General features: G+C 38.2%; 2 protein-coding genes across 2 annotated transcripts in view; both read right to left on the reverse strand.

Annotated features, from left to right (window-relative positions):
- The window catches only part of LOC143429817 (uncharacterized), a 62,454-nt gene extending 61,271 nt beyond the window's left edge, over positions 1-1,183 (reverse strand). Inside the window, exon 1 of the mRNA XM_076905613.1 lies at positions 763-1,183. The gene's annotated coding sequence lies outside the window, so the exon portion shown is untranslated. The remainder of the gene's footprint in view (positions 1-762) is intronic.
- The window catches only part of LOC143429767 (uncharacterized), a 206,034-nt gene extending 196,404 nt beyond the window's left edge, over positions 1-9,630 (reverse strand). Inside the window, exon 1 of the mRNA XM_076905531.1 lies at positions 9,626-9,630. The gene's annotated coding sequence lies outside the window, so the exon portion shown is untranslated. The remainder of the gene's footprint in view (positions 1-9,625) is intronic.
- Positions 9,631-24,516: the final 14,886 nt, after the last annotated feature.

The raw sequence follows: 24,516 nt of genomic DNA on the forward strand, positions 1-24,516 counted from the left end.
TAATTCCTCTGGTTTTGCGCTAATTAATCCCACGCGCTTTTTCCATTTCCATCGAGGTTCAAGTTCCACTGTACTTTTAAACCGCTTTGCTTCTGCGAAACACGCACGACGGTCCGTGTAAACGGCTAACAGCCAAGAGTATTTATCACGCGTGATCGCGTTAGGTTATCCCTTATTCATAAAAATCGTCCTTTTCAACGACGAACGCGATCGAGCTCCTTTCCTCGACACAGTTACCAGTTTTTCCATCGCGATAAGTTTCACCGTTCCGCGGTGGCCATGAGCCTGATTGCCAATACGTAACCTTTCCTCGCCCGCGAACGCCAGGCAATCCTTTTGACTCCAATTTCCTTACCGTCCGAGTAAATGCTCTCACGGTTCGAGCTCGCGCGATCATTTTATTTCAACGTGCGTTGTTTACCATCCATTCCACGGGGGGGAACGATATCAATTCGACGGAAGATCGACTGCGCGGCGAAATAACGCGGTGCGCCTCTCTCGAGCGTCAATTGCAAAACAATATAGCGGTCGTTCGATTCTTCTGAGAAGCTCGTGTATACATACAGGACGAATACCATCGTTCTCATCTCGTATCCAGCTAAATCTACGCAAAGCAGTAGCTCGACGACATCAGTAACGCGTCATACGACTCTGAAACTATCGATCGACGAGCAAGAAGAGACGAAGTGAAAAGTGTAGTAAAAGGTCGAAGAAGGAAGAAGTGACTGCCGCGACACTGTCAACCCAAGCACCACCACTCACCTTTTTCACTCTGGTCCCAGCCGCGCTCCGAAGCGGTGCCCCAAGACCCAGAAGGGCCCAGGTAAACGCGTGTATCTCTCAGGATCCTCTCGATCGTGGGTAGCCACCGGTGTTAACACGCACGCCGGTCACCTGCACCTCGGAGGAACTCGCGACAATAACGAGCATGACCGCGGACAAGGATCGATCGCGCGGGCCCGATCGAGAACTTTCACCGTGATCGAGGGCCGATCGCCCGCGATCCTCTGCGCCTCGAGCCCACCGAGGTTGACCGACGGCCGGGGCGATCGATCAACGATCGACGACAGACTGAACAGGCGCTCGACGGGCTTCTCGAAGGATCAGGCGGCGGGTGGAGGGACGCGGCGCGGCGCGATCGTTCCATCGATCGATCGAGGCTCTATGCGCGACGTGGGACGAGCAAACGCGACGCTACGCAAGAGATCGTGCGACTAAAGCTCGCGCGCGATCCCTCGAGGACGCGCCACGGACCGAGCCACCGTTGCCCCCACCGCTGATCGGCTCAAATAAACTGTATCGCGCAGACTCACGCCAACCGCACCGCTGCTACGAGGAGCCCCACACGTCCGCGGAGTGCCGCGCCGCCTTTTCTTTCCACTCCCTTTCTATTCGAGTGCCGCGAACCCACTCCGCGTTTCTTTTTCCCGCGCGGCCGCAACCTGCCCCGCGCTTCCGGTTCCGCGCCAGATTTCCCGCTGCGCCGCGGATCCTCCGCAACCGATTTTCCAAGCGCAACGCACGCACGCGCGCCTAACGTAACGTGTTAATTCTGACCGCGTTCGAGGAACGGCCGTGTCTAGCGAGGAACGTGCAGGGTGGAGTGCGATCGTAATTTCTCGAGACGAGGATGGTATTAGTTGTTCTCTGGAGGAAAATCGTGGGATGCGTGTCGATCGAGGTAGGCAGCTTGGGTTTTTTTCTTTTTTTTTTCTGTTCGTTCGTTGTTTTGGGTAAGAGGTTTTATTTGTCGACGCATGTGTGGAACCTGTTTGCAAGTGGCTAGTTCGAGGTTTTTAATTGGTTCTTGTGGACTGCTGTTGTTTGTGCTAATTTATGTTTTTATAAATGCAACTGAAGAATTTAGATAGAGGTTTTGAGCTATTAAATATTGTGATGTGTACTTTGGTTGTTTTTCGTTGCGTATTGTTTGGTGCAATTAAATTTGTTGCAAAGGTTATTCATTTTTCTGAATATCTTTTAATGAATCATTCTATTTCCTAATTTAAAAATTTGTTTAAAGTATATAAGTATACACTATTGCGTAAGAGTAAAATACAATATGCTTTAATATTGCGATGTGTACTTTGTTTATTTTTCGTTGCGTGTTGTTTGGTGCAATTAAATTTGTTGCAAACGTTATTAGTTCTTCGGAATATTTTTTAATCAATCATTCTATTTCCTAAGTTGTAAATTTGTTTAAAGTATATAAGTATACACTATTGCGTAAGAGTAAAATACAATATTGGAAAGATTAACGAAAAATTGCAATCCATTTTCACGCTCGCAATGTTTTTTCATTTAATATTCATAAACCTCACTTAGTTATATTATTTCAGCGCGAATAACGACGCTTTTATCTGAGGCTAATAATCGTGGGATGTATCGTTATTTGTACACGTCTCCTGTTCCCATGAATTAATATTTATTCCCAGATGCTCATTACAGCACCGGTGTAGAGGCACCTGCTTACCAAACTTTGACTTTCTCTTCCAGGTAACATTTGATATTCAGTAAATACGTATATCAATATTATGTTTAACAATCTTATAGTTTATCTACGATTCACAGTCCTGGAACAATGCAATACATTAATACAATACTTTTATTTCCTTCCGACGAATGTAAAATATATCTAAAATTTTTACTATATTTAATTAATTTGTAAAACACACGAAGAAAGTTAGTAAGTTTCCCGTAAAATAACAAGCTTGAATTCTATGTATTTCTTTCTTTTTTGTATCGTTACAAACATATGTAGTATTAATTATATTTGATAATTATTTATTATATTATGTACTAACTATATTTTCAAAATTATTCTCCTAATTCGCAAGAATTGTAAGATTTTGAAGCGTACGAAAGCAGGCCAACAAAACTCGCGGTACACGGAGGTTCTGTTAGTTCCAAGTAGAATCAGCTGTCTGTCGCTCGGACAGCGCGTCCGGCTGAATCTACTTGCAATTAACTGAACCGCTGTACGCTGCGTTATTTATTCATTTTAGCGAATAAAAGAAGGAAAAATAATAAATACAAATCGATATTTTTGTAAATAATGCGCAATAATTTTATTCCAAGCAATTTTCAGTATATTTCATACAGTTATTTCCTGTATCAATAATCGTGGTGTAATTCGAAAAATAGTGATTCCTGCTGCAAAATTACATTTTCAATTCGAAAGCGTAGAAAGACTATTTATTATTATTGCTAGGGTATTTGCTAAATTATCTGTCAAACAAATTCTCTAATATTATGCGAAAACAGAATGCAAACCCACACATAACAATTTACTAAATTTATGATTATTTCGCGTCCTTTTCAGTATCCATTTCGTTTAAGCAAATGTCACGATACTTTCGGAGTGCCGTGTACATTTCTCATCGAAGTAATGCGGATACTTATTGAATATCTACGTTTTGTAATACCCATCGCGCGAGCCTACCAACGCGGCTGTGTTCTATTATACATGAAATTCGTTGTTCACCCATGAACAGCGATAAGCATTGGACATTAGCCTGGTTGTTGCCAAATCGATGTCGAATACCGCCAGCTTAATTACCACGCTCGCAGCCTAATTAACAACCGCGTATTATATAATCCATCCGCGTAGTTAGCATAGATTACAGCGTCGTAATTTAGCATTTCGCGATGAAATTGAGAAAGGATCGACGTGACTGCATACCTCGCATAAATTGTTTCAGATTAAAGCAACGGGGTCGTAATCTGAATACGTTTCACTGCGCAGCGTGATCACATCGCAATGCACACCGTTACCACGATCAATTATTGGTCGTGTAATTTCATGTTTTTCTTGCCAGTTTCAGAAAGACTCGAAGGGTTACTGAGCATGCAGTGAGCGAATGGTTGTTTCATTGGATTAAGCTAATTAACCCTTTGCATTCGAGAGAAAAAGTGACAGGCTTTTTTTACAGTTACAGAACAAATGTCTTAATTAGATTTGATTTCTCATTTGCTAACGGAATGAATGAAGTTGTTTGAAGAATCCTCGAATTCGAAGACAAAATGACTCCACTCTGAAGCCCTCCAGTTCAAAAAGTTAATAGTTTCAACATTCCTAATGGAATTCTTTATGAGGGTGGAAAATGTTTTCAGTAAATTTTGTGAAAACACTGATGTTGATTTCTGCTTTAGTAAATTGAGTCGAATCAGTGTAACTTTGAGGTGGGTATAATTTTAGAATTAACGATAATTAGGAAATACCAATTGATTTAAAAAGAAAATGACAAAAGCAAAGTTATAAATTTTTTTTTAAATACGAATGCAAAAGAAGCAGTGTTTTGCATTTATTTTATAGAAAATTCAAATAAAATTTATTTCTCGTACTTTTACAGTTTTTGCACATTCTTATACTTCATATTAATCATACATAGAAATTTCTACGTGTTACATAAAAGTTTAAATATTAATTTTATCGCAATTTCGTGCAAGTAAATTTTACAGTAATAAAGTGTCAAGTTATGTGTTTCATCTCACTGCTCTACAGTTGTGTAACAGTTTCTCAGAGATCTTACAGTCACGTTTCGTTTTGAAAAATTTAAAAAGAACGAGGAAGTGTATAATAATTCTATGTAGCTGAGATTATACAATCATCTATCTGCGGAGAACAGACATTTCCTCTGTAAAAATATCTGTACACTCCCTGAGTTGGATCTCGCATTTCTTACTCGCTTGTTTGTTTATGATGAAACTACGCGGAAACTTCGTGCAGAAAATTTATTCGCACATTTATTTCCCTATCTTCCAATTTTTTTCATAAAATCTTGGCGATAGTCATTCAAATGTAACTATACTTAATTAGAAATATTCTAAAGTAAAATTTGAAAAATATAGTGATTTTATTAATTTTCAACCAGCTTCTAAATATTTCTAATACCTATATTTAAATGTTTTCTATATTTTTTATACAATTTACAATAATAGAAATGCACTTATTGCTAAATATTTGAATTCTGAAGACATAATAATGTCTTATAATCTTATCTGAATGCGAAATATACAAGTACCTAATATATTAATTATTGGCCAGAATAATCTCTTTTATGATTCAAACCAAACTCACAAAATAATAAATAAATTGAATAACAAGTGATTTATTTGATTCAAGTATTTAACTTAACTATGTATAATAGTATCCATGATCACATTCGTCTTAAAGCAACTCTTTACTTACCATTGCTTTCCCATAATTAAACATTGTTCTAATCTGTCGTGTTTCACGAATATCGTTTTGAGATACATCTCTAAGCGGTCCGCGTATCCTGTTCACCAGATGCTGTTCGAGCATATGGTGTGCCACTTTTCAGGAAACGCAAGGAACCGCTATGCAACACGCGGTTCTCCACGCTGACATCCGTTCATAGATCCGTAATATCCGTTTGTCCTCTCAGCATCGTTTTCAACCTTCATTTACGTTCATATAGTCAATTAATACGATATTTGTCGATGACTACGTTACGCCTTGATATCTAACGCGCTATAGCACGTTTTGAGGTTCCATCATTGAGGTTTTATAATATATTGTTCGACCATATCATTCAGCATCACAAAAATACTGATTTCTAGATGTCCATTAAGATTCACGCTTCGCAATTTTTTAGTTACAGCTTGTTGCATGCGTATCCTAGAAACTTCAAGTATTTTAAACACAATAAGATTTGTTTTTAATTTTGTGGGCGCTGTCAAATAAAAAGTAGAAAGGTGGAGCTTTTAGGAGGGAAAATATCTGTGTGAGCAAAATTTTGTATTGTAAAAGTGGTAGACGGTTTAATATGCAATCGATAATAATGATGAAAATGTGAGAACTTGCGATTATAAAGTCTTAAATTAATTTTAGGATGAATAATTAATACTAGAGTTTGTATCGATTGAAATATATTAGGTTATGACTGCGTTCCATTGAAATTTATTGCATTTCTATTAAATTTCTATTAAATTTATTGCATTACAAAATCTGTTAACATATCAAAACGCTGTTAGCGATAAACGTCTGGGTCCATGAGTATTCTAAGTAGATTGTGTAGTCAGACGAGCGCTACTACTTACTGCGTCCCCACTACTGCGCATGACAGAAGTAGTAGAACTCGTGCGAGCCTCAAAGAGATACCAATTCAAACTTTCCCTTAGTAAATACTTGCAGTCCCTCGTATAAAAATATTACGACATCGCAAAACTGAAAATGACAAACCACAAATATTTGAGGAATAATTTCTTCATCCTCGTGTCATTCAATCAACAATTTACGTTTCAAATCTTTGATACATCGATCCATTCATTTATTCGTCATCTTTCTTCCAATAAACATCGTGATCGCAAAGTGTCGTTCGAAGCCTAAATTTAATTATTGTCCTTCGTATTCATAAAAGTGCTGAACCAATTATAAGTAAATTTCTAATCACTTGACACGCTGGTGGCCGTTGAAACACGTGTTTAATCATCGAAGACCATTTGGCTACGATCGAGGTGCACAATAACGGTTGAATATAGCCCGCCCATGAGCGCAAAAACTGGTACCGTTAGCAGATAATGTATTAATATTCATGATGTCAGCGATACGCTTGGGCATTGCGATACAAGGTTTCCTTGTACCCTATTCGTCGGTGGTATATGTTTCTAGGAAAAACAAGCAACTGCGTATCGGTATTCAGGCAATAATGCAATACGTTTGATCGTTGTGCAACGCTACGCTGCCGTTGATACTGTTCCTACGGTGTATTACCGTTCATCGATGCGAAGTCTCACTCGAACAATCGTTATTAGCCTCCAGAGCGTTGGATGGAAGCGGACGGAATTCTAATGTCAGCTCCTGTCGCTCACCGTATAAAACAGCTAATTAATTGATCGTACGCGTAAGTGAAATAAAAGCGCAAACGTTGGGTTTCCTTGAATCGCATTTCTAATTTTTCTCTCTTACGAATTATTTCTGTGAATAAAAAATTGAAAATTTTGCAATGATTGTCCAATTTTAACTTGAGTGACACGATTGCTGTATTTAGGATTAAACATCGAGCGAAACTTTAGAGTGTTAAAGAATCAGTGGAATGTGGTGTCTGATAAGTAGTATAGGTTGAATGCAAGGAGAACCATAGTGCATTTAGACACTTTTAGAATGAAACATAACATGAAATGAAACATAGAATGAAACAGATAGATTTTAAATTGCTTGGTAGATATGCCTGGTTTGTGTAAATTTTATTTTTGTACTATTGGAGATGAATTTGTGAAAAATTTTCACCACATTTGCTGCTCGCTAACTCGATGACTGATCTTGAAATATCATTTTTTGAATCTTTATATTTTGTAGCAAGAACAATTTCGAATCGATTTCCATATTATTATAATACACATTTCATACTGTATATTTTCATTAATTACTTAATAATATTAACAGCTTCTTCCCCTCTTTCATGTTAAATATAATTAAAAAAAAGGTCGTTGAAAGTACCTAGAAAAAAATAATGAAACCGTTTCCCGTCAGATTTCAGCGTTCGTACTTTTCAAATGCAATCACGTCTTCCAAACAATAAATAAATATATCCGTACACCCTCCAACGGCGGTGGTAGATACGTGAAAAACGCATTCGAGCCTCGACACCTGCTAATTACTCTGGAATTCGAGGAATATTGATGGCAGTGTTTAGACGAGAAATTGTTACTCTGCCGTCATTGTCCCCGTAATTGTCCTACGCGGAATGATTATTGACTCGCCACGACGCTGATTACAGCGACGAGCAGCGACGCCGTTCATTGTGAGCCGCGACGCGCGGGCCTATTAATACGTTTCTCAGCGAGCGTTGTTGACCACGGTCACGGATTGAACAAAGAACATCACAGCTCCTCTTTCTATATATATATATATACAGTACCATGGATCTTCATTTTGAATTATGCCTCACTGTTCCTCGTCTCGAATCGAGACTGCCATTGTGCTAAGGATACGCGGACGTAATTGTTTGCCTTTGAATCGAGTCACACCCTGGTGGGAATTTTTCACATTTTTCCCTCTCTTCCTTTTTTTCCACCTGCCCTTTTCTTCCTTTTCTTTATTTCTTTGCTTTCTGTCGATTGGGTTACGCGTTGCAACATGCCTCGTTGCGGCCTCTATCTCTCGCGAAAGGTGAACAACCGGTGATTATACGTATTGTACGATTGTTGTTTTAGGGTGGCTGATTGATCAGGAAGATAGATGGAGGGTGATGTTATTTTATCTATCCCGCGTTTCGGTTCGAGCCGTTTTTCAGGGGCAGTTGGGTGTATTTTATTTGCCACGAAGTTGCGTAAAGTGTAAATATATTCTTAAAGGGAAGTGAAACTGAGAATAATTTTTTTAATATCATTTTCGATCGATCTCGTTTTTCAATGCGTTTGCTTGGTTTTCTTAAATTATTTGCTAAGCAGGAAAATCGTTTAAGTTAATATTTTCTTTTAATTGAAACTAGTATTAACTGAATTACTTTTAAGTAATTCTCTTCTGTACATAAAATATACTTTTCTGTCATAAAATGTATTTCTGAATCGCATTCAACGTCCAACGCTCATACAATCTCTCGCATTTCGCACTTACTCATTTATTCCCACAGTATTTTCAGAATAAACCAACAAATACTCTACAAACGTAGCCCCAACAAATTACAGTATATCACAATCTGCCACAAGCATTTATATCTTTGAAGATATGAAACAGTTGACGATATTTAACTCATCGAGCACAACAACGTGGAATCGAAAATCCCTGGCAATTATACCGCCCACTCGCATATTTCGAATACCATCGCTGGCCTTTAATTTGAAACAATCCGAGCTTCGTTACCAGGCGATCGCCAACGCGTCGATCGCTAGAGAAAAAAAAAAAAATGGCGTCGCATTAATTGCGCACCGCGCGCATACCGACGGGTCGCCTCAGCTGTTCGACGTTCCGAGTGAAAGTTTCCGCGAATCTCTGGATCTTTCGCGGCGCGGACAGAGTAGAAACGGCGTTAATCATCAACGATTCACGTCCGGTTGAACGTGCTAATGCGGACGTTATCAAAGCGTGTTAACTTGCGTGACATCCTGAGCGGGCCGTCGGTTTCACCGCGGCGCTCAAAGGGACACGAGTGTCATCAGACATGCCGTGCGTATTCCACGGGTTTGTAAACCGCTCACGAGTCGAGTACGCGGGTACACGCGTCTACCCTTGCCGCGTGCACACACGAACGGACCTTAACCTAGTGGTTCTCGGTCTGGTTTCCATCGAGTTTCGTTTCGAGCTGTGTGCACTGTCGTCTCGAGTCGCGTCACGAAGCCTGGACACTCGTGAGCGACGTTTGTTCACGGTGATGGAAGTTCATTTGCAATGTTGGCTCGGATTAAAACTGTGGACAACATTTTATGCAACTGTTTGGTATACAAATAATGATAAATTTATTTTCTATCTCATATAGAATATTTTTTAAATGATTGTATAAGAATTGTAAAAGAATTCTATTATTGTAGTGGTTCAGAGTGACTATAAAATGTTTGTCATTGATACTTTGCACGATTAATTCTAAATAATATTCTTAGTAATAATAAGTATATAAAAACATTTGCATAGATGATAATTGGTAAATTTTGTAAGTATATATACGTATATTACTTCAGACAAATTTCAGATAAAAATGAACACAGTTACAGGATACAGAAACCACCATCGGATTGAGAACCACCGTATTAATTCCTTTCTCCATAACTTTCTTCGAAGAACCGTTCAGATACCTAATCATACCCTTTTAACGAACCGCGATGACGTCGTAAAAATGATAAAATAAACGAAGCATTATTACTCAAAGCCAGACTAAAACCCAATCATATTTAAACATCGAGATCCCGATATTTTACAACAACGAAAAAACAAAAAAAGAAAAAAAAATCATTCGTACCTCGAAACCGCGCATCATTCATCGACGATAAACAAATGAGATTATCAATAACCTATCGAGTCATAAATTCAACGATACACACCTTCTCAAAATAATTTCACAGCTTAATCGGTTCTATCAACTAACCGGCCGTCAAACGGCGAGGAATAATGATTTCATTCACCCGTGGGTCAGTATATTCCGCGCGGGGAGCGCGGTGCCGCCATTGCTGGCACACGGAAGCATATCGTCCATCGCTGGAAGACGGATGACCTTCCGAAGGTCAGCGCCTTTGCTCTCGGACGCCGCACACTCGCACGGTTACCGCGCGAAAGTATTCCGTCGATAATCCGCCCGCGTCTAACAAATTGCACGCGTTTAATTAAGTTTCGGATGGAACGGCAGCTCAGAGAAAATAATACCTGATACGAACGCGGTAATGCGAATAATTAACAACCGTTGTGGATGCGAAGTTTTGTCGATGCGCCTCGAACTCGCGCGCGGATAGAACGAAACGCTTGACATTGAAACGCGCGAGGGTACTTTTGTTAGGAACGAGACAAGTCTAAGGGAAAACTCTTCTGGGCTACATTTTTAACCCTTTATTGCTCGAAATAATTTTTCTCGTTCGTTGCTTGTTCGTTGCTTTTTTACGAAGTCGATGAGCGATCTTTAGGTTGTGTTAGACAGTAATCCAGTTGCAAATCTAATTTATTATAATATATTGGTACATAGAATGTTATAATTCATAGTATTTATTTTTCGATAAAGTTTCTAAGCAAATTTAGTCATTGTGTTGGACAGTAATCCAGTTACAGATTTAATTTATTATAATATATTGGTACAAAGAATGCTATAATTCATAGTATATTTTTTTTTTTTTTTTTGAAAAATTTTCTAAGCAAATTTGATCATTGTGTAATTTATAGAGCATTATATAAAACTGTATATCCAATAATCTTGAATATAGTTTTCTTTGAAAAATTAAAATGATCAAATGGTAAACTTGGTTAAAAATTTTTTTGAAAGGAAGATATTCATTTTCATACAAAACTTTATGAATTAAATTAAATTTACAAAATAATAATTGCTCATTCACTTCATAAAAAAGCAACAAACAAGACGAACAACACACTCAATTATATATTAAACTAATATTCATTTTGAATATCATCGATCGTTGTATTTGTTACATCGCAGAAGAGATTAAAAACTGCAGTTTCTGTCAGTTTCAAATCCATAACTACATCATACTTTAACAATAAATTTCCATCGACAACTTCAAATTTAAATATTTGTGAGAAACTGCAGTTTCTGTCAGTTTCAAATTCATGACTATAACATACTTTAACAATAAATTTCCATCGATAACTTCAAATTTAAATATTTGTGAGAAACTGCAGTTTCTGTCAGTTTGAAATTCATGACTGTAACATACTTTAACAATAAATTTCCATCGACAACTTCAAATTTAAATATTTGTGAGAAACTGCAACATCTCCTCCAATGTGACAAATGCAGCGATCAATACTATTCAAAGTGTATATTAGCGATCTCATTAATGCTACCCATAAATCGCTCCATCCGGTCTTCTAATGTGCCGCCCATTAGTTCTGCTAGAAGCGATTTAAAAAAAGGCAGAAAAAAAGCAAATCATTGGTGTATGATTGATCAGGATCTACTTGTCAAGTCGACCTTGCAAAAGTTCGAGCCGGCTTCAAGGATGGCCAGTAATAATTCTTGGCGAGCTGTATATCGATCCTGCAGCTAACGACGTGTCATTCCGACGATCCCACGATCCCGATGCTTACGTAAATAATTGCCGTTCCAGTTCGCGTTTGTTTGCGCGTCGCGTTTGCACGCTTCGGCTTGATTGCGCCGCGGTTGACACGACTTAGCTGCACGCAGCCCCTCCGCCATTTTGCGCAGCCAATCCTGTCGAAGTGGTTGCAGGCGGGACCTTGTTTTGCAACAATGTTATGAATGTGCGACGCGTTGCGCGAGGAATGCGCCGCGCCGCGAAGAGGACGATAATAAGTTCCATCGCGGTTTAGAAACACGAGCCGGGTCCGTCGAAGTGTTTACGCCCTTCGATGGCCACATTTGTTTCAGCGGACGGAGAATTTATTCACTGAAATAGTTTGCGCACTCGCGTGGGTGCGTCGAAGAGGAGATTGTTGCGCGCGGTTTCAGCGCTGGAATCGAAGTGAAATTTTACTCCACGGAGATATTCGCACCGTGCAACGACGAAGTTGCATATCAATTTATGACTATAAAAAGTAAGCGCTCGTAATTATTCTAATTCTTTGTGCGTGTTTGCAAGGTATTAATGACGCTTGCATTATGAGTGTGCAATCGGTTATGCTACTGGATTCAATGCGTAATAAATCAAACTGATCATTTCAGTTGATACTCGAAGGAGATATATAAATTATTTTTCTGTACGACAATATTATGTTCTAACCGTTTTTTCTTTGAATTTTTTGTCTATCAGGAATGATGCAGTGAATATTAAATAAAATAATAATATGTAATGGTTGGCTAATGTTTTTTTATATTTATTGCAATATGTACTCATTATCTATGCACAAGGATTCTGTTATAGGTGAGCATAAATTACGGAGATGATTTAGCGAGCTAAAATACCACGAAAATGAAGAGCAAGAAAATCGCATTTGGGACTTGAGTTTCGAGAAAAATCGATTTCGAATATCGAATATCTAATGAAAGCCCACCGCGATTGGCAGGACGAAACAGCGCGCAGGCGCCCGGCGCTGCTCTCGCAATGGATTCTGGTCATTAGCGGCCGCATATTTAACAGATCTTCGAAGTCGTTTTTCTCAGGGAACGAAGCTTCGAACACAATTTCGCCCCTCTCGATTTTCATTTTGTTTTCGCCGCGAAAATCATTTCTCAAATTTTCAGTCGACAGTTACTGAATACCCTCCCTGCGCAGTCGAAAGTTAATCGACTTATAAGCTTGCGAGGAATCACGTCCGATTGAAAAATGTAGCTCGACGAAAAACGCGTTTAAACTTGTACCTCGCATAATTTTCCTGCATGCATCACGGTTGGCAGGTTCGTTAGACAGGGTCTAACTTGAAACGTGAATTTAATAGTCAGAGAGTTTCAGAAAAATTCTCTGTGCAATGGCGGTCGAGAAGAACCGATCGTTTGGTGCATTCTAAGCCAAGGAACGATGTTACGCTAATCGTTGCCAGTGTCGAACGAACTCGCTGCGCTTTGGATCAGTTGAAACACGCGTGGACTTTCAATCAGTGGTCCAGATTCGCGTCGAAAAAAGCAGCGATCGCAGCGCGTGACGATGGCCATTAATCGGCACATAAATAATCATGAATCTCTGTAAGGGGAGGCGGCTTAATGAAAACGTCAACGAGGGCCGCAAAAAAGGCCAGTGGGTTCTGGCATCGAGCGGCGTTATTCAGTGCTCGTGCACGCTCGCGATCGCTCGCTGAACGGGGCTTTCTTGTCCGTTTCAGCGCACTTTTTCACAGAGTTGATTTGCGCTCCGAGCATTCGTCATCGCGGAAACCTTGCTCGATCACGCCCTGGTGAAAGAAACGCGCCATTCTGCGCCTGGGACGCGCGTCGATCCGTGGTTTCGACGCTCGTTTCCGTTTCGTCCACCAACATCGAGCTTTTTTCACCGCGATGGCGCCACACTCGCGTTCTTTTCTCCATTTTCTACATCCCCTTTTTGTCTTTTCTCTTTATCGAGATGCGCATTTTGTCGTCGTCGTTCTAATGTTTGGGGTGACCTGTAGAATTGAACTCGAAGCACAAATCTTGCTCGCTTTTCCAATGGTGCACCACTAAGCCATTTTCTTGCTCCCCTTCTCTTGTTTTTTGACGTACTATCATTCTCTTCATCGAGATGCCCTTTTTATTGTCGTCGTTCTAGTGTTTGGGGTGACCTGTACAAATGAATTCGTGGCATAGATTTTGCTCCCTTTTCCAATGGTGCACCACTAAGCCATTTTCTTGCCCTCCTTCTCTTGTTTTTTTGACGTACTACAATTCGTAAACTTTCACTGCAATGCTTCTTTAGAGAGAACTCTTGAATTATGGTACTGGTAGTTTTGTTTAGGTTGTTTTGGAAATACTCTATGGTGCAACAGTTTTCTCTGAAACCATAAAAGTATACGTAAAAGTAAGAAGCGGTCAGGGATATACTCCTTACTGTTTTTAATGCGAAACAATTATATTACTACACAATAAACAGTACACTTTCATTTAAAACCACCTGAAATTGAAGATTCAACAAATAAAAATACGATTAAATAAAATTTGTCTGGCAATAATAACAGCCTAAAATAACATTCCTGCAATTTACTAACACTGTCACAATAACTATCCGCTAACCATATCAAGTCACACAATTACCAGAGCCACGATCAACCGCAAAAAGCACATTCGTTCGATGAGAACGACCAGCTGGACCCCACTTTTACTCATCGTACACTGCCCCACATCCAACGCTCTAATCGAGCCCAGTAATTCAATTAATATTGCGCTCCAGTTTGCGAGCGGTCGCGGGTAAAAAAATACGGTGCGACATCCACGGTGGAAGCCGCGTCCGTTCGAGGCATGCTCACGAATCGTAGGGTTCGTCGCAAGAAGTGGAAGCCTCCGGTGGTCCCCGTTTTTACGGTCCTGGTACTGGTCGAACGGCTGCAACTTCGTTAGTCCAAGGCTGTAGGCGATGCGGGATGTATTTATTCCTAGCTCGTAAATTGTGCAACCCCCGCCGCCGCTTCTCGCCCCTGGGCTAGATTATTAGTAACATTTACCAGTACAAACAACGAGCGGGAGGATACCGTCGGCTGTAAGCCGTTTAAGGGACTCGCGCAGTCGCGAGGAGCCGCGGAAATTAACGCTTCCCAACGAATAAACGTCCGTCGACAGATTTACGCTGGCCTTCGCGCCCGCTGGCTCTCGCCCTCCTATTTATGCACTTTTAAAGATGCGCCGTCCGCTCTGGGACGAGCCAGATAAAGCGGGCGCGTCTCTAAGGCGGACGCATACCAAATACGTGAATCATTACACCGCCTGGCTACTTTGTTTCGAACCGTAATGCGCCACCCTGTGTACCCTCGCAAAAAGCTTCTATCGCGTTCACTTCGCGCAGCTGATAAGTTATTCCTGAGTCGCCTCTTTCGTGCCTCCTTTCGTCCTCTCCTTTCGCCTGCCCGCCGTCGAGGTCCAGACGGGACGCGCCTCTCGTCCACGGTGGCCATTTTTACTCGAGACTTCTTAGGGAACGCTTTTAACGTAACAGTTCCAGTTTCGTATAGGGTTGGGTTCCCGGCGGTATTTATTGGTTAGCGTGAGTTAGAATTTTTTTAATTTGCGTTTTCGTGTTGGTTTATGGGCTTTTGTATGTGCAATGTTTTTAATGAACTTTTATTGTTTGATGTTAATTATTGTTGTAAGGTATATGTAGGATATATAGGAAGCTTAGACACTACAAATTTTTTATTAATAAAATATATATAGCTTCTATAGGTTATACTTTTTGCAGACAACAAAAAAATTAATTCTTCAATTTTAGTTTTAATAGAATAATTCATAATATTGCAAAATTTACGTAAAGGGCTTTGAGATTCTTTTTTTATGAGAGGAATTCAATATTAAATCAATGATTGATAATTGTTAAAATTAATTTAATTTTTGTTAAGAAACTGTAAAAGTAAAAAATGTTAAATAATAAATGTAAATTAGTAACACAACAATGTTAAAACATTGTAGCTTCATTCTGGCGTATCAGAAAGCGTATAAGGATGCAATTAGTCCTTTTCACTGGTAACCTCCGCGCGCGGACGAAGATCGATGCTTCAGAAAGGATATTGCACAACAAGATGCACATGAATATGCACAGAGTGTTTCTTAATATATGTAGATCACGGCGTAAAAATGGGCACAGCGCTGTTTTAAATGGTAAACGAAACCTTTAAACCCTATTTACATTTCGTTTCATTACATATTCGTCTGCATCTTAATCGACTGTTCTCTCTTTAGTACCACAATATTTTATTTACTTGAAATCGTCGGTTCAGATGTTTATGAAACTTCTAGGTGTATACAATTAATTCTTAATATTTTGTGAATTTTAAAAAGCACTAAAATGAAGTAGTAAACAGTATTTCGATATCTTTGTATATTAGATTTTTTTGCATGTTGCACGCACAAATTTCTTCTTTTATATTGACCGTTTATTTTGAAATTGGTGTAAGTCCTTTTTTAAAAAAAATGAGATGTGACGCAATTTATGCTTAATTTAGTGCAAACTTTTTGTTTATAACTAGTTAGTATTTAATATCTTAAAAAATGCCAATGCTTTGTTCAATTTAAATGTTGTATCACGATGCAAAGCCTATTACATTCGAAAAATATAAGGATATGCAGCAGCTATTACCTTATACACCTCCTGTTGCACCATGGATATTTCAAAACACTGCCACACGAAGAGCATAAATAATTAATAATACCAATATCTTGTGTTAAGCTTAACAATATATAAATATAATTAACGTTCATGAGAAAAAATACTAATCCTATTTTATTTCTTATTATTTATTATCAAAATTGGATTAATATGAGATATATTTTAAGTGATATTTGTTATTTCAAAATTGAAATTAAATGATATTTACAATTGACTAATTACAAAAGTGGTGTAAGTCCCTTATATAATCAAATTACATATTCATAAATCAGTACAAACATTAGCCTATATTTTTCAATTGTCAGATCTGTTAACATTCAATCTTCTTGAAACAAAAGAAAATGGACTTGCACCACTTTCAAAATAAACGGTCCACATGCTCTTAACACATCATTATTTTCCTCCAAATTATCATTGCAATATCATCAAATAGCATAATTGTAAAAATCGTCCATTTCTATTTTTTTCATTGAAAAATGAGATATTTCCCGTTAAACGAAGAAAGATCTAGTTGTGGAAGGTTAATGAGTACCTCCTCGATAGTTAAAGGAAAGACAAATAGGGAGAAGGACGACGAGAAATTTCGTATTGGCGCGGTTCTCTCGTATATCAAGAAACACCCTGTACAATAAAGAGCGAATGCAGAGTCGTCTTACTGCTTTGAACCATTCATAAATATTAAACTCTCAATTTCTCTTATAGCCGTGTTCGCGCCATCTTGGGCTCGGAGAGCCGCGGTAAATTGTGCAACGCGACGATGATGCATCGAGCGCGCGTCTGACTGTGGATACCAATGCGCGCGGCCTCCTATCTTTGATCATCTGCCATTTTAAATTGTTTCGCGGGTTGCATCGGGGCTTGCAGAGCTTTTGCGAACATCGTACATCGTTTTTAGAAGATTCTTAAATAAATTTTACTATCCGAAGTAACAGCTTTCGCTTTCCATTTTACCATTTCTTCTCGCATCATCTGTTTGAAAATAATTGAAACGCGAACAATTTGAAAGTCTGTGATTACTATCCTCATATAATTAAACTTAAGTCCTTTTTCGTATTTTAAAGCAATGAATCCATTTAAAAAAAAAATAGCCAGCTTATTTTAAATGAACCAATCGTAATCTTCTTTAACTATTTATAGTTTTTTAATTATTAAATTTAAAAAATTGTTAACGTATAAAAAAATGGATTGTTATCACGTGCATGGAAACATCACGTTAACCTAACCTAATTAACGGCAGTTTCACCATGGTGTATAAACGCAATGGACCGCGGATGAAGAAAACGTTGAGAGCAAGAGAGAATGTGTCTATTAAACGAAACGGGAAAAATGGTTGTATGTACGTCTAAAGCGGTGATGAACGGGGGCTTCGCGTAACTGTCGATCTTTAACCGGAGAAATAATAATAATCTACATCGGTCTGTACGCGAAACTGGTAGTTACCTAGGAGTCCTGCTATAGATCGGCTAGATAATAGATATTTGTAGATATTAGTATCTTGTACGGGACTATTAATATTGATTAGAGCTATGAGTGCATAGCTGGCTAGATTAGGCTATTAGCTTCGGCAGATTATAGGTGAAGCACTTTCAACAGCTAGATTAACGATAGCTCATCCTTCACAATGTAACATCTGGCGATTTAACATTTTACTATCTTTAATATTGCTATCTCCAATACTAATCGTACTCTGCGAGGCTACGATACGTAACAGTTACCGTCTACTCTGTTTTACTCCCCTTTACACCCCTTCTTGTTCAGTTCCAAGTAAATATATTTCACACTTCAAGTTGGATGTATTTCTTGCAATTCTTTTATTTTTAATATCATTTTTTCCAAGTAAAAATGTTTCACACTTAACGTTGGATGTATTTCTCGTAATTTTTTTATTTTTACAATTATCATTTTAATATCATTTTTTCCAAGTAAAAATGTTTCACACTTCACGTTGGATGTATTTCTCTCAATTTTTTTATTTTTGTAATTATCGTTTTAATATCATTTCGAGAAATTTTTCATATTTTGATGTTGCGAACTTACGAATTAAGTAATTAAAATTTAATTAGTGTTACAAGAGCAAGAAGTATTCATTTCATTATATTTTCAAACCGATTGCACTGGTTGGAAATTAGGAAAAACAAATGTTAATTAAATAATATCCCCATTTTCTGTTGTACTTTGTATATTGTCTGTTAGATATTACGTGCACTAATAATTAATTACTGTAGTACACAAAAATGGTTGGAAACTACAAAATTGTACATCAGATAAAAGCACATCAAAACAATATTTCAGTTTCGTTATTAATTAAAGAACTAAGCCTTCTATATTCCTCTATATTGAAATATTTTAATTCGGTGATTCTGAGGAAAGTGATCTACTTAAATTAATTGCAGCAATTACTAAGCTCTAGTTACTGGCAAAATGTTTCATAAGCCTCGAAAGTGAATAATAGCCATTACGCAACTATTAACCAATCAACTCTCCCTCATTGTTGCCATTAATGAATTCCCAAGCAATACTTACCGACAACTATTCAATTAAACAATAATAGTGCTCGAGACATAATTTCTAGGAGCATATACAGGAAGTAATGAAAATGATAGCACTTATAACCAGGTAGGGTTGTTCCAATGCCACCCAGCTATCAGTACTTTTATTAGAATCAAAATTAAAACGGTTTCTTTCTTCATTTTATTACGATAATAAAATTTTTGTATTTTATTAAAATATTTTATTAATAGCATTTTACTGGAAAATGCTTGTTCTGAAATGTAATTAATAGACATGTACTTCATTGGAAATGTACTATATACTCGTTATATTGATTATACACCTTTTTAAGGATATTAAGAATATTTGGCATCGCAATTATAGTATCGATTGTGTACTTATTTAGATTGAACCAATCTTAAGAAGAACGCAAGCACGCGCTCAAGGTGCAAAGGGTTGAAAAGTTAAAGAAGAATGGACAATTATTATGCTTGAAGGCTTTTGAATAACCATAAAATTGTTCGCAAAAAGATTTTAAAAATTTCAGCTAATTTGTACTGGAATTTTTTAATAAGTTTCTTTACGAAGATAATTTGTATAATAAAATATGTTTTTCCTTCATTTTACACATTTATTTGGTAAATGAACATTGATTCCCAATGTTTGATAGAATCTAACCATGAAAAATACTGAACATTTTCAGCAAGAACCTATTTAAAATTCAGATCAACCCGAATTATATTATAAAAAATTGAATGCACTATATCTCCGAAAATAAACATTTTTATCAAACGAAATTAACCCGTTAGGAGCTCGAGATCTTCCCCTAGAAAACAGTTTTTAAATCATCTCGATTCAACTTCCGGTTCCAGAGATATCGTCGCTTAAAGAGAAAAGTAATTCACCATTTTCGACATGAAACTACTTAAAATCCCGATTAACTCGTATTAAAATTAGAAAAAATTTGAAGCGCCATATCTCCGAAAATAAAAATTGTTTCTTAACGATATTCAGCTCATTGGAAGGCGGAAATCTTCTTCTTGAAAACGATTTTCGAATCATCCTGATCCAACTTCCGGTTCTCGAGATATCGTCGCTTAAAGAGAACAGTAATTCATCATTTTCGACAAGAAACTACTTAAAATCCCGATTAACTCGTATTAAAATTAGAAAAAATTTGAAGCGCCATATCTCCGAAAATAAAAATTATTTCTTAACGATATTCAGCTCATTGGAAGGCAGAAATCTTCTTCTTGAAAACGATTTTCGAATCATCCTGATCCAACTTCCGGTTCTCGAGATATCGTCGTGTGAAGAGAAGGGTAATTTTTAATCGGTTACTATGTCTGTCCTCGTCGGAAGGGCTCGGACCTCTCGCTCGCACTCGGTCACTGACCTATCCCAATCGTCTGTCACGTGGGCTGGTCAGTGCCAGACAGATGCCAGACAGATTTTTACTATTACTATCAATGCGTACGCATTTCCTGGAAAAAATCTGGGTCAAGTCCATTCATAACTACCGCCGCCATCTTGCGCGGCGTAGTAAGAATGCGAAACTTTCAGCCCTTATATCTCAGCAACGGATCGAGATATCGAGATGAAACAAAAACTGATGTTAATGGTGTTGTTTCCTCTATCTATTCGAGGGGTTTTGGTGATCATGCTTTTCGATTTCTTTTCAGAGCTGTTTTATGACTTAGTTGAGTAAAGATACACTTTACGGAAGATGAAGAGAAACATTCACGTGTTTTTCGTATTTTTTTGTCGTGCAGTACACAGTATCGCCTTTGTGACGTGAGATATATAATTTCTAACAATTTTATTATAATAACGGTTTCTTAATTATATTAAAAAGTATTTTATTTATAGCGTTTTATTTTTATTGTGTTAGTGAAAAATACTTGGTCTGAGATGTAATCAGTAGACATGTAACCTGTTAAACTGTAAGTTATCAGTGTAAAATCACTTGTATTAACTGCAAGAAGTTAAAATTACTTAACTGTAAGAATCAGAGTGAACCAAATGTACCCACTTCGCTGCGCACAGTTATTGTATTCGTATTTGCGCCATATTTACTATTCACCCAACGACTCGGACACGCGTGGGCGAACCGCCGTCCAACTGGTTCGATAGCTGGCATCCGCGTGCCAAGTGGCCAAGAATTTTAATCGTTCCTTCCTCGAAAAATCGCGTGCCAAACGTTTCGCCGAGAAGGGAGTTCCGCTTGCGGACTTTTCAAAGTAACGCGGGCCCGCGACCGCGAACGAACCCGAGCCTGTACAGTTATTCTGTCATTTCTGCGCGTTCGACGGATGCTCGAGGACGGGGCGAGCGTACGGGCCTCCTCCTCCGTACGATTACGCTTTACGAGCGAGTAACGAGCCTCGAGGCTCCTCCGTTGAACCTGAACTGGGTCACTTGGATTGTTCAGGCCGTGGAGAAATAGCGAACGAGGAAGCAGCCACGTGCTGGAACTAGGGGGGAAATGAGGAGGATCGACGTAATGCGAGGACGGTTAAATTGTTGGGACATACACCGTCGTTCGTAATCCAATTATTAACGCGAGCTAACCTTACCTAACCAACCTGCGATGCATACGGACATTGTAATGGGATGGAACAATTTTTAACTTGCAAGGGAATGAGAAAATAAGGAGGAAGAAATGGAATAAAGAATAGAAGATAACAAAAGAAATATAAAAACAATAGAAATGTAATAAAAATGTACTCTAAAAGAAGCAATAACTGAAATACTTCTACCCAAAATTGAAAATACTGTAACAATAATCTGCAGTGCATACGGACTTCGTAATGGGATGGTACAATTTTGAACTTGCAAGGGAATGAGAAACTAAGGAGGAAGAAATGGAATAAAGAATAAAGAATAGAAGATAACAAAAAGGAAAATAGAAACAATAGAAATATAATAAAAATGTACTCTAAAAGAAACAATAACTGAAATACCTCAAAAAAATTGAAGATACTCTAACAAAAAGTTGAAATTGAAAGAAATCTTCAAAATCGTAATATGGAATAAAGAATGAAGAATAGAAGATAACAAACAGAAAAATAAAAACAATTCAAATATAATAAAAATGTACTCTGAAAGAAACAATAACTGAAATACTTCAACAAAAATTGAAAATACTCTAACACAAAGTCGAAATTGAAAGAAATCTTCAAAATCGTAATATGGAATAAAGAATGAAGAATAGAAGATAACAAACAGAAAAATAAAAACAATTCAAATATAATAAAAATGTACTCTAAAAGAAGCAATAACTGAAACACTTCAACAAAAATTGAAGATACTCTAACAAAAAGTTGAAATTGAAAGAAATCTTCAAAATCATAATCCAAGCTATATCGATTAAAAATTAAGTACCAAACTACAACAGTTTCTATCACTTCTCAGTGACGAATTAGACAATAAAAGAAATATACAAAATCGCGTTAATTTCGCGCAATGTCCAAAGGAAACGTGCAACGAGAATAAAAAATGTCGTGCGCGCGCGAGCTCGCACGTGTGCAGAACCCAGCATCGATCCCAACTTAATATTACCACAGGCATTGTTCGACGGGCATTTTTTCCGTCGAACAGAGATAATTCGAGGCATACCGGGTTTATGAGTGTATCTCGCGGACAAGCGAAGGAATGCCTCTAAATACCGGTTACGAACCGGGCAGTGCTTCCACGCGGCAACTATTATTTCTGCTTGTGCGCCTGGTGGATGCAGGATTTGCCGCGCTCTGCGCCGGTTAGCCGTCCATTTGTATCTGTTGCAACGATTGCGCGCGCGCGCGCGCACGTTCGCCACGTACACGCGGCGGAGCGCAGGTTGGCAGGATACGAGGGAACGATTTTTCACGATCAGGCCCGTTTCCAGCATCGACCGCGATCGCACGCGAGCCGCGTCGGTACACGCGTTCTTGCGGAATCGTTCGATTTAGCACGCGTGGCCAGAGCGGATCGCGTGGCTCGACCCTTTAGCTGCGTAATTGCTTCGCCCAACGAAACAACGTCCTTCCGCCGGGATCCCCCGTCAAGGAAACGATCGCCGTTCCGCGGTCGAAACGCGCACGTTGCACCTTTTTTTCCTTTTTTCCTGCAGCATCCTTTTGTTGCCTCGATCGCGTCTTAGCTGGGTTCGCGAGAGGGTGAGATAGACTTGTGGTTTGCAATTTGAGGGGACGGAGATGGACGTGTAAGTTGGGTCTATTCGGAAGTTAATAGTTTATAGTTAAATCCTTTGTAACGAGATTAATTTGTGTCGTGTTACGTGGAAACTGTGCTGGAAAAAAGATCGTTCTGTGTTGTATCAAAATTGCACTCTGAGAGCACCAAGTTATGAAATGAAATTTTACGAATATAAAAAGCAATTGCTGTTGTAATTTTAGTTCCATATTGTAGAAAGGTTGACTGCAACACATTGACGCTGGCTCTGATATCCATGACGGACGACAAGAGTAAATTTTTTTAATTAGTTAACTCTTGAGTAGTTTAATATACATTTTAAATTTACAGAATAAAATTATTATTTCTTCTAACAAAATTGGTGATCGTCTGTAGCCATCATCTGCGTCTACAATCTCATGCATTGGACGTCAATAGATGACATCCACAACTTGTTAACAATTTTCTGAATTTCAATTCATGTTCTTTTTGTAGATTTGTAAGTAGCCATGTTTGACACGATCATAAGGAAAATTGCGTATCGAGTAAGTTGAATCGGATAGAAAAAGATGGTGGCTGGATGTTATAAGATTCGATTTCCTGGAAACTGGAACATGTGTCACTGGTTTGGAACGTTCAGTAACGATTTAAGAAAACTACTAAAACTTCTAAGAGGAAAATGTAAAGTTGCAACGAGACAGATATACTAATAGCGTAAAATAAAGAGAAAAAAATCACTGGAACAGGAAGAGTTAAGTGAAACCAGTTTGCTACTAGATAAAGGTGTGAAATCACTTGATCATCTTATTAGCGTATTTTATGGTTACGATAAGTGCACTGTGTTGCAATTCGTAGTGATTTAGTGACCAGAAATTGAAAGAATAGTCACTACAGAACTACTATTATTTTTACTAATTAAATTTCTATCAAAATTCTGTGTAAATATTGAATATCGAAATTTAATGCTTGACAAGAAATTATTTGCAGAAGATATGTATCACGAAATAATATTAAATAATATTAATTAAAAATTTATTGATAACAGAATTAATTAAAAAGAGAAAAAGACGCTTGGAAATAGTGTAAAAATTAAATCATTCATGTTTAAGTTGAACAGCAAAGTACACACAATCCAGCTGATCGTATAACACGTACTGAATTAGCAATTATCTCGATCAACGGCTTACGGATTTCCTCTCGAGCAGGCAAAGAGACGAAAAGGGATCGGCAATTTCCCGGTGTAACGCGAGCAAGCTTTTTCGCTCGCTCCAAACCTGCGTTCATAAATTTCACTACTGTTAGAAACGAACGACTAGACGGACTGGTTTCTAAATTACCCGCTCGACTTTCCTATGAATACTCTCGATCAAGGAGAAAGCCAATGAACTAATGAATCGTTAAATCGATTTTCTCCTTTGCACCAACGCGATTCATCCCCGTTGCCGCATATTCTATTCAACCGTCGTACGCGTCTCATCGATTTTGTAAAAT

The sequence above is a fragment of the Xylocopa sonorina genome, chromosome 12 (genome assembly GCF_050948175.1).
Source record: "Xylocopa sonorina isolate GNS202 chromosome 12, iyXylSono1_principal, whole genome shotgun sequence".
Classification (NCBI taxonomy): Eukaryota; Metazoa; Arthropoda; class Insecta; order Hymenoptera; family Apidae; genus Xylocopa; species Xylocopa sonorina.